Source organism: Phoca vitulina, unplaced genomic scaffold (genome assembly GCF_004348235.1).
Source record: "Phoca vitulina isolate PV1807 unplaced genomic scaffold, GSC_HSeal_1.0 scaffold7, whole genome shotgun sequence".
In the NCBI taxonomy this organism is placed as follows: domain Eukaryota; kingdom Metazoa; phylum Chordata; class Mammalia; order Carnivora; family Phocidae; genus Phoca; species Phoca vitulina.
Genome location: NW_022589710.1, coordinates 64186804 through 64198401, shown reverse-complemented (window position 1 = coordinate 64198401; position 11598 = coordinate 64186804).

The following is an 11598-nucleotide window of genomic DNA, read 5'->3' as shown; positions in this document are numbered from 1 at the left end:
TCTCTAGGTCTTGCGAGACTCTTTAGGAAAGAGAATGGCAGCAGTTGTGAGCGAAATAAGTCAAACAGAGAAAGACATGTACCATATGACCTCACTGATATGAGGAATTCTTAATCTCAGGAAACAAACTGAGGGTTGCTGGAGTGGGGGGTGGGGTGGGAGGGATGGGGTGACTGGGTGATGGACACTGGGGAGGGTATGTGTTCTGGTAAGCGCTGTGAATTGTGCAGGACTGTTGAATCTCAGATCTGTACCTCTGAAACAAATAATGCAATATATGTTAAGAAAGAAAAAAAGAAGAAGAATGTAGCAGGAGGGGAAGAATGAAGGGGGGGAAATCGGAGGGGGAGAAGAACCATGAGAGACGATGGACTCTGAAAAACAAACTGAGGGTTCTAGAGGGGAGGGGGTTGGGAGGATGGGTTAGCCTGGTGATGGGTATTGAGGAGGGCACGTTCTGCATGGAGCACTGGGTGTTATGCACAAACAATGAATCATGGAACACTATATCTAAAACTAATGATGTAATGTATGGGGATTAACATAACAATAAAAAAAATTAAAAAAAAAAAAAAAGAACAAACATGTAGAAATGGAAAAGTGCAGAAGGTTAAGTGCAAATAACAGAATTCAAGAGGCATAGGCAATGAAAACACACATGCATCTAGAAAGGCACAAGCCAAAGGGAAAGCCACCACATGGTGGGTAACGGGATTATAACCACGTCGTCACTTTGAAACATATTTAATAGTTTCACATTTCTTTTTCAAAATTCTTAGCAAATGACAACAATAAAAAAAAAAAAACAAAGATGCCAGAGGACTATCTAGCAGTTGAAACTTCCAAAAATAGCAATAGATCTGAATGAGATTGAAACGAGCTGTAGTCAGGGGGGCACTAAGGTTCCTCATGTAGAAGGTTCAGAGCTCTGTTAGTGGTCTCTTAATAAATTCCTTTCAATGAGGATGATCTAGTTGGACTGTCCAACAATGGATTAGATTGGAAAGATCTCCACAGCATAAAGTTGATGCTACAACATGAAGGGAAATGGAGCATCTAGATAGAGACACAAAGATCGGGATTGCTCTTAGCACATGCATTTGGCCATGAACGCTGGGCATGGAGGTGCACACGTGTGTATCAAGGCTGAACTGGAGACCATGAAGCCTGATTCCTGACAGACCATGATAGAACCACTTTTGTTCTTTCTCTGTCTGCAGAATGAAAGTCTGCACTCAGGAGCCTCTAAGCAACCTTTTGGCTACAAGTCTCCAAATGGATGGAGCATATCAGCCCCTTAGAAGTCATGAAAAAGGGTAGGAATCATCCAACATTGAATATCTGACAAAACCTCCTGTCGCAAAAGGATTTCCATGAATGTTATTTTTAAATTAATTGGAGGCATATTGCAATGCTCGCCATAAATATATGAATACAAACAAGAGAAGTTCATGTAAATATATAATTATATTATGCACATTATATAAATGTCATATAAACTGAGAGGGTAGACACAAACCATGACTACAGATAATCATGAATAAATGACTTGTTATGCCTAGCTGTTTTGTGAAGCACAAGGTTTGCATTATGGAAAATGACTTCTGTCACCCCTTCTTCTCTGTTGATTTTTATGTGGGTCTTACCCACCACAGAAACCTAACAGTAGCAAAGCAGCAGTCATTGCGATATTTCAGAAGATGCAAAAATACCAGGTCTTCTGAATTCCCATGAATGCGTCTGAGTAGCATGCCGCTGTACCTGGATTGTGCCAAGGGGTGAATGGAGAGGGGTCTTAGAGGACCCTGAGAGTACAGTGGACAGAGGCAGGAGAGCAAAACAAAATGGCGACCATTTGCAAAAAATAACTGAGATGGGCTTCCTCAGGTGCCATCAGAGAGGTCCTGGTGACCTTGCATGCCTTAAGGACAGCCTTGAGCTCAGTGAGGTTCTGTGGTAAGCAGGAAGCTGGAGCAGTCAGAGGCTGTGTGAGGACGTAGGTACCTGTGCTGGCTGAAGAGAGAATTCAGAGAAAACCCTCCCAGATATTGCAGGATTCAGTGGATGCCAAGAAAGCCAGGGAACTAGGAAGCTGAACCAGGCAAGTGCATCTCTAGGTCTTGCGAGACTCTTTAGGAAAGAGAATGGCAGCAGTTGCAAGTCAGGGAATGGCTTTACAAGCTGAGGTCACCCACAAATTCTCAGTGTGCCCATTTGATGTTGGACCTTCGAAAGGGTACTAGAGCCCGTACTCTTTATTCAGCATCGTATGACATTGTGGGAAAGTGATGGCCCCATTCTTCAGAGATGTCCACAGGGGTTGGGAAAGGCCAAGTGCTAACCAAAGAGGGGACAGTCCCTGACTGTGGTTCTGTGTCGGGCTAATTGGTTAAAAACTGATCAACTTACATGAAAAGTCACCTGGCTTTTTGGACACTCCATGCCAAATAATTCATCTTATCACATTGGCATAACTGGTTCTCTAGGAAGGTAAAGGTAAATCTTTAGAGGAGATTGCTATGGACCGAATATTTATATCCCCCCAAAATTTATGTGTTGAAGCCTTTATCCCTAATGTGGTATTTGGAAGTGGGACCTTTGGGATGTAATTATGTTTAGATGAGGTCCTGAGTGTGGAGACCCTCATGATGGGATTAGTATCCATATAAGAAGAGGAAGAGTGAGCTCCACATATAAGGGTACAGCGAGAATTTCTAATCTTCACAACTATGAGACAATAAGTGTCTCTTGGTTAAGTGGTTAAGCACCCAATTTGTGGCACTTGGTCACGGCAGTCCTGGAAACTAAATCAACGGTGCTGATGACAATGCTTACACCAAAGCTAACACCAGTGTAGACCATGATGGTGGCACTCCCAGGGCTTCAAGGCAAGTGAGGACAAACCCAAGACTTCAGGGAAAGACCAGCCTTGGTGGTGACTTCACCACCACCATCTACGTCACCTTGAACAGGTAGCTCAGTCTCTCTGGCTTCAATTCTCTCGTCCCTAGCACAGGGATGACATAACAGCTCAGAGGGTTGCCACTTGCTACATCAATTATGCGAAATAATGTACACAAGTGCCCAGTCCAGGGCTGGGCCCCTCGTCAACGCTCCACAGCCAGTAGCTGTGATGTTTGCATTCTCGGGCTCCTGCTTATGAAACCCTTGGCAGAGATACTCCCTAACCCTCCCAACCATCTTGTCTCCAGCTTGCTTCTATTATCATATTCCCCTCACTGCAAAACAGAGACAGAGAGGCCAGCCTGATGCCTCCTAAAATAGGGGCACTCAGCCCAACCTGGAGACCCCCAATTTTTCTCAAAGCGCTGGAGGCTTGGCACAGCCTGGAAAAAAATATGTGCTCCACTTAAATCATTTCATGTGTGGATTTTATACCCTAAACAAAGATAACACTAATGAATTCACAGTCAACCTTTTCAGCCCTGTGATAGCAAAAGATTTTCAGTCACTTTAGTCTGAGCTACATTTGCACCCAGGGTCACCCAAAGAAAAGGACAACACATTAATCTTTGTCCTCCTGGTGTTGAGCGACCTCTCAAATAATCCATCGCACGGCACGGAGTGAAACTCAAAACCTTAAAACGCCATCTATCTGGTCCCCAATTAAAACATAATCTTTTTAAGCTGCCAATACCCACTGACCAGAATCAATAGAGGGGAAGATTATGAATGGCATTTCTTAGTGATCTGGTCCGACAGGGAATGGATTACTGCTGTCATATCCAAGGGAGGGGAAAGTGGACCAGCTTGGTAACTGCCCGATCGAGGGAAGGGTGGCAGATAACCTGGATTTTCCCCTTTGGTTTATCTGATGTGGGAATCATGTCTTATGATTATGGCCATGAAGGTGATGTATATTTTTCAGGAGATGAATTAAGCATCCGTCTGGGTATTCAAGGAATTAAGCATCCACCCGGGAACCAGGTGCTGGGTTGGGGTGGGTCTTAGGGCCGCCCACGGACAAAGGTGGGTAACCACGTCGTTGGAGCCCCAGGAGAAGGAAGATGGTTTCACTAAGGACACATTTTGGAAGTGTGTTCTCTGAACCAGGTGCTGGGCAGAAGTGAGAAAAGCTGTGAGGTTGGTGCTCAGTAAGTGATGTTTCAGAAACCATCAGTTTCCTCCCTTGCCACTTTTAACACACGAGAAAGTAAGGCTTAATCATGGTGTGGGATTGCACACAAGTAAAAGGAGTCTGCATGTGGGCTCAGGGCTCCTGCCATGAAGATGGTGGTCCCTCCTTCACCATCCTTCAGGCATGGAGGCTAGTTCAACCAGCTCCGCACCTCATACCTGCTGGGGCCCCTTCACATCACAGACCCAAATGGCCCCTGAATCTAGCAACATCCACAGCCCACGGTAGCCTGGGACTTTGCCTGCCATGTTTGCCACGTGTGAGATGAGACTTAATGGCCACAGCGCAATTCCCAGGAGTGCAGGGAGTGCAAGGCAGGGTCTGTTTCTGGAGGATGGGCTCTGGATTCGGTGATGAAGAATCAGGGAGTGAGAAAGGCCCAGAGACACCGAGAAACCCAGGGGATGACCTCAGGACAGTGCTTTACAAGGAAGAACACTTCAAAGAAAGGGTGAAAGGAGAGAGAGAAGGGAGAGAGGGCAGGAGTGGTCAAAGCAAGCCTCCTGGGCTGGGAGCAAAATATCTGTGTCCTCTCTCGCAGAGCTGGCTCTGCAGAAGTGTAGGGCTGGTGGAACTGGGGAGGAGAGAACATGGACCATGAGAGCCATTGGGGGGATGGAATTGGATCATTTTCCATGTTTTCCAAGAGATGCAAGCTCAAGATTAGAGTCATTTTCATTACTTCAGCTATTCAGATTGCTAATGTCTTTGATTGTGATTCTTTTCATGTGGATTCAGAATCAAATAGGTTCTCTCTGTGGGTGGGGATGGGCCTTAGGGCCACCCACAGGACAAAGGTGGGTAACCACATCATTGGAGCCCCAGGAGAAGGAGGATGGTTTCACTAAGGACGTACCAGCAGAAGTCTAGGACAGTGACCCACCCAGGGTCACACCGGACAGATGTGGCCAGGCTAGAATCCAACCCCAAGTCTGTTCCTTCTGAGACCTCTGCTGTTGGCCTTGGACAAGCTGCCTGCCCTTTCTGACCACCATGTTTTGTACCAATACCAAGGGGAGTAAAAGGACAACATCCCAGTGGACTAAAGAGAGACCCATGAACTCTGAGAAACAAACTGAGGGTTCTAGAGGAGAGGGAGGTGGGGGGATGGGTTAGCCTGGTGATGGGTATTAAGGAGGGCATGTTCTGCATGGAGCACTGGGTGTTACACGCAAACAATGAATCATGGAACACTACGTCAAAAACTAATGATGTAATATATGGTGACTAACATAACATAATAAAATAAAATTTAAAAAAAAGAGAGAGAGACCCTTGAGAGACCCTTTCATACAGAGGGCCATATGCCCCCCGTGGCACCTTGTCAATAGGGGAGCACCTATTTGACAGGTGAGGTTTGGGCAGTCAGGAGAACTGAGTTTGACCTTGGCTGGGGAGACAGGATAAGGATGGGGCAGGACCATCCTGATGGGGGCAGGGATCATAGGGAGTGGAGGTAGGATATAACTGGAAAGACAGGTCATGTTCAAGATAGTAGGGCCTTGAGTGCCAAGACAAGGGCACATTCCCACAAGGACTCTACCTACGAAGGACAGGCTCAGTTCCTCGTGCTTAAGGAAACATTCAAAGTTGAATGTCCGACATGCCACATCCTGCTGCAATTTGGTCTCTTGTCCTGACTCTCTCGAGACAGAAACTGTCTGATAAAAGTCGGCTTCCAACCTACAGGACATCAGAAATCTTTAGAAGTCAGACTTGAGGATTCAAGGTCAGTGATCTTCTGATGCTTTCAAAGGTTGCTCCTCTGTAGAGGACCTTCCTAATTCATAACATGGGACATCACTGAGATGTTCAAATAGATCTGAATCTAAGAGACTTGTAGCTGGAGGCTGGAGGAAGACTTGCTTTTCCTGGGATACCCTTGGCTACTGGTCCTCCCTCTCCCCTCCTTCCCTCCTCCCTCTGTCTCTCTGTCTCTGTCTCTCTCTCTCTCCATGAAAAAAACGATTTTTCAAATATACATACCCTCAGGACCAGGGTCAATAAATACCAGTGACATTTTAACACCATATTTTAAAACAACTTAATCCTATTTGAATATTTTGTATGGTTTCCATTGAATTTAAGTCCAGTTCAGGGGCAATCAAGAGAATCAGAATAAAATGATAACCATAATAGTATAACGAGACAACCAGTCATGTTTCATCTGCATGAATAAAAATAGCAACATGCCATCCAGGATGTAGGAATGTCTACAGTGAGCCCAGACACCCTTATGCAGACCATTTTATAAAGAATTGCTCCATCTATTGAAAACCAAGCACAGTTGTTCCCTCAAGAGTGAAGGGGAATGTCGGGTGGGAAGAGGTACCCAAGCTCTCCTGCCCACATTGGGCCTTACACCCCCAGAGCCTGTGATGTGGGTACAATGGGCCCATTTTTCCAGGTGGTTTGCCAAGGCCGAGAGAATCAGTGAGGGTGCTTTGGGCTTCAAGGAACAGAAACAGGTCTGTATCTGCTTAAACAGGAAGGAATGTTGTTGGTCACTGGCTCCCAGCTCGTTTTCTTATCTGTCCCATGGGCTCAGCCTTCCTCCATGTGTCTCAGCATCCCTCAAGGACAGATAGCTGCCAGCCGCCATGGGGATGGCAAGCTGGCTCATTCACGGTCAGAGGGTAAAGAGGAACTAGTTCTCCCTTGCTCTCTCTTAAACACAAGGAAGTTTATTTCCCAAAAGACCTTGGCATGGCCTTCTGGGTGCATTGGTTCCAAGTGACTTAAGCCCATGGGGCTGGTCGGTGGGGATGGACAGGATCTGGTGGCATCCCCAGTGTCCACTTTGGGCACTCTGCTGGAAGGTGTCTGAGGAGGGCCTCAGTGTTGATGAGTCACCAGAAATTAATGATAAAATATGTAACAGATGCAGCAATTGCTATGCACGCTGCTGAAGTATCCGAAAGCATCCAACTCTTTCACTAATAGGATTTTAAATACTGTTTTCCTGCCTCACAAACTGACCCAGGTTAGACATAAAAGAAAGTCTTAGACCTTAAAGAAAATGCCACACACACACACACACACACACCATTTAAAGCTCAGAAAGAGACCAAATAAAGACCAATTTATATTATAGAATTTTTCAAGGAAAGCAGAAGCAATGGAGGCACTAGTAATTTTAAAAATCATAATTTAAAAACCCCCGCAACCAATATTACACTATATATGACCTAACTAAAATTTAAATAAAAATTTTTAAAAAGCAAAAACATAAATAAAATAAAAATCATCATTTAAATGGCAACACCAAAGAACCCATAACTGTTGAAACGCCAAAGTGTAAAATATGAAAAATTAAACAACATGATCATGAAGAAGTTATTTTGCTCAGCCACATTTTCTAATTTTTAAGTGGGCAGATGTCTCTCCTAATAATATATTGATTAAGGGCAACATTTATTGGGAGCTCAGGAAGTGTGGACATGGGCCCAGGTCCATCAGCTGCATCAGCTCCTTTCCTCCTCACACACCTGGGACGAAGGTGCTAACCCATTTATGAATTTAAAACTACCCTCATTTATGAATGTGCTTAAACATTAAAACTTAAGGAAGTTCCTTCAATTTCCTAAGACACCCAGGTAATGAGATGTCAACTGCAGGGTGGGAAGGTGCAACCATTATGATGGTGTTCTTCAAGGCCCCTTGAACTAGACTTTATTCAAGGATTCATTCACTTATTCACTGGCTTACGCTGAGTGCCTTCCGTGTTCCAGCCAGGCACCGTGTTAGGCTCACCAGGAACCACTTCACTGGGGAAAAGCACAGGCACAGTGGAAGGCTTTGTTCTGACATTTTGTTTTTCCAAAGGGCCACAACTCAATACGTAGTCCATGGTCTCACCTGTCAGAGGAAGTCACCGCTAAAGTTGCCAAGGATTTCCTTCTGTCTTTTACATGTCTCTATTGTTGGAACAACTCAGTAAGGTTTCCTGGGGTCCTAATCTTATAATAAGTATGTTTTTGAAAAAGTCTATTTTTTTTATTATGTTATGTTAATCACCATACATTACATCATTAGTTTTTGATGTAGTGTTCCATGATTCATTATCTGCATATAACACCCAGTGCTCCATGCAGAACATGCCCTCTTTAATACCCATCACCGGGCTAACCCATCCTCCCATGCCCCTCCCCTCTAGAACCCTCAATTTGTTTTTCAGAGTCCATTGTCTGTCATGGTTCATCTCTCCCTCCGATTTCCCCCCCTTCATTCTTCCCCTCCTGCTATCTTCTTCTTCTTTTTTTTTTTAACATATAATGTATTATTTGTTTCAGAGGTACAGATCTGTGATTCAACAGTCTTGCACAATTCACAGTGCTCACCATAGCACATACCCTCCCCAGTGTCCATCACCCAGCCACCCCATCCCTCCCACCCCCCACCACTCCAGCAACCCTCAATTTGTTTCCTGAGATTAAGAATTCCTCGTATCAGTGAGGTCATATGATACATGTCTTTCTCTGATTGGAAAAAGTCTTTCTACTTAAAAAAATGTTAGTGGGCCACAAAATATGATTATATTATAATTTGCCATATTTGGCCATTTTTAGAAATTTATGTAGCTTTCACAAATTTCATGTTCTAAGTACTATTGCATTAAATATATTTATATATAAGTTTTGACTACAGTTCTCTAAGTAGGAAATATACCTAGGAATTTGTATGCTGAGTTGTCCGAAAGTCACAGATAAGCAGCCCAAATGGGTGAATTCTCAGGACTTAAAGTCTTTGAAATTTGATATCACAGGGTCTCCGTGGGGTTTTATTCCAGGGTTCAGTTCCAGGCATAACCTCTTTTGAGTAATGGCAATTACTGGTATGATGACTAGCACTTTCTTTTTAGCGGGTCACTGACCGATGTCCACTTAAATGAACTCATATTGCCATACCAGCCAGGTCATTTGTCAAGAGTGAGTTCGAAGAACTTCGAGGTAACCCTTGGCCAGGGTGAACTGAGAATGGCCAAGTCTATGCCTCGGTCTAAAACTTACAGACGTTTCAACTTTTCAGGAGCAGTTTCCACTTCTCTTCTAGTGGCCAGGCTATGGAAAGTGACAGATGGTTAAATTAACCAAAAAAAAAAAAAAAGACATTTACATCACTTTAACATCGGTTACAAAAGGGCTTCAGAATGACAAAAATCATTCTGTAGGCCCCACCCCCACCTTTGACATTTATTAGGACCTCAGGTAATTCCGTGGCACAATGGTCCTCCCCGAGCCAGCGCCAGCCACGGAGCAGATGCTCAGAAGTATGTGACGGATTGACCAGTTCATAGCTGAGTCAGAACACTTTACTAACATCCAGTCTTCACTTGCAAAAATTCTCCTGTATTTTCACTTTAAAACAGAATTACTGGACAGCTCCCTATGAACCTCACATTTTTAAAGAAAGGCACTCTCTTGAGCTACTGCACAGAGCAGGGGCCAGCCCCGCAACCCCCCAGCCTGTCTCTGTGTGGCTGAGGGCTAAGAACGACATTTACGTTTTTAAGTGGTTGAAAACAAACAAACAAACAAAAAATTTCATGACATCTGAAAATGATATGAAATTCACATTTCTGTGTCATAAATAAAGACTGATTGGAACGCAGTCCCGCCCCTTCATTCACGCCCTGTGTACCCCAGCTTTTGTGCTACAACAGCAGAGTTAAATAGTGGCAACAAAGACCAAACCGCCCGCAGAGCCTAAAATATTTATTATCTGGCCGTGTACATGAAGGGTTTGCTGACCCCTCGTATAGAGAATTCATCTGGCTTAAACTGTATAATAATTGAATAAAGAAAAGTAAAATATAAACAGAAAAAGTTTGTGCACCACCTCCCAATGAATAGATAGATGATAGGAAGGAAGGAAGGAAGAAAGGAAGGAAGGAAGGAAGGAAGGGAGGAAGGAAGGAAGGAAGGAAGGAAGGAAGGAAGGAAGGAAGGAAGGAAGAAAGAAAGAAAGTCCTGTGTCATTAAAAATCCATGACATCCCTTTTCTTGATTATTTACTCAATGTTTGACTTTAAAAAATATACATGTGCCAGAGATTGCAGAGGGAGGGAGCAGTTTAAAAAAAAAAAAAAGCAAATGCTAACAAATTTCATTTTTTTTTTTAGCAAACAAAGCGAAACAAAAACAGAATAATAATTTTAAAAATTATAAAAACTGCTGTAATGATCCCAGACAGCAATTGGGCTAAAGTCAGTTAGGACGCAGGCTCACCTCACTGGGCCGCAACTAATTCTCTAATGAAAGAGGTGGGATTGACCTTCAGGAGAGATTTAAATGGGCTGCAGACACCATCCAGCGGGCCGCCCGCCTCCAAACACGAGCGCGGCCCCTCCCGCCTCCCCCTGTGGTAAAGGTTGCCCCTCAAAGTCAGCAAGTAACTTAACGGTAATGGATTTCAAAGTCAAGAATCTAATGCAAATCTAAGCATTTGCTATACACTCTCGGAAGTCTCGACAGATTAAGTTTGAAAGTATTTTCATAGATCATATCTACATAATCTAATAGAGGTGATTTCAGGAATACAGAGGATGCTTCCTGCAACGGACTGGCCAGAGTGCTACTCCACCAGTAACATCAATAAAACGTGCGTTTTCATTTGAGTTCTTTTTTTTTTTTATTTCATCCAATTTATAGAACCACGTTGAGGGGTTTTGAATAACCTGCTTCTGTAGAGAGGTCTGTGTCGTGGCAAAAGTATGGGGGAGAAACGGGTAATTCCAAGGGGAAGGGATCCTCATCTCTGCTAAGTTTATGTAACGTCATTGACTTTGTTAAAGGACGCTTGGAAATCGTGTGATTTACGTCCCAGGAGAGCTTAATGCATCACCCACACAAAGTTCCCCTTGTTTAAATATTTCATTTTAAAAGGTGCAGCTGGCTCGTGACTCCATCAGCCCCCAGCCTTGCCGGGCTGGGATGGATTCTCCAGCCCACTCGGTACGCCCATGCCTGGAAGCAGATGAACCCCCTTCACCTCCTCCTTTGACAAGGAATTGGTGCTGTCACATTACCCGTCTCCATCAGGTTACACGAGGCCCTGGGCAGATTTTCCCGAGCTAATGTCTTTGTGGGGGGAGGAGATTAGACTCTTAAAACTTCAATTTTCCTAACGTGAGTCGCTTTTTCTGATGTAAAGCGTGTCTGCGCAGGCAGGGTCCTGGGGAGGGGACATGACAGCATCGCACAAACTCAGGCAGGCTGTGAAGACATTGTAGCTCCCTCTCACTCAGTTTCATTGCTTATCCTCTGTGTGGTCTTGGATATGTAGCTTGACCTCTCTGAGCTTCCCTTTCCTTTGGTGTAAACGTAAGCCAATACGCCAGATGAGGGGCACCAGGCTCTGCTGGGACCTGGTGTCACAATGACAGCCAGCTCATGTTCTGAAGGGGCTCCAGGGAGTAGAGCTCAGGTTACAGGGACAAC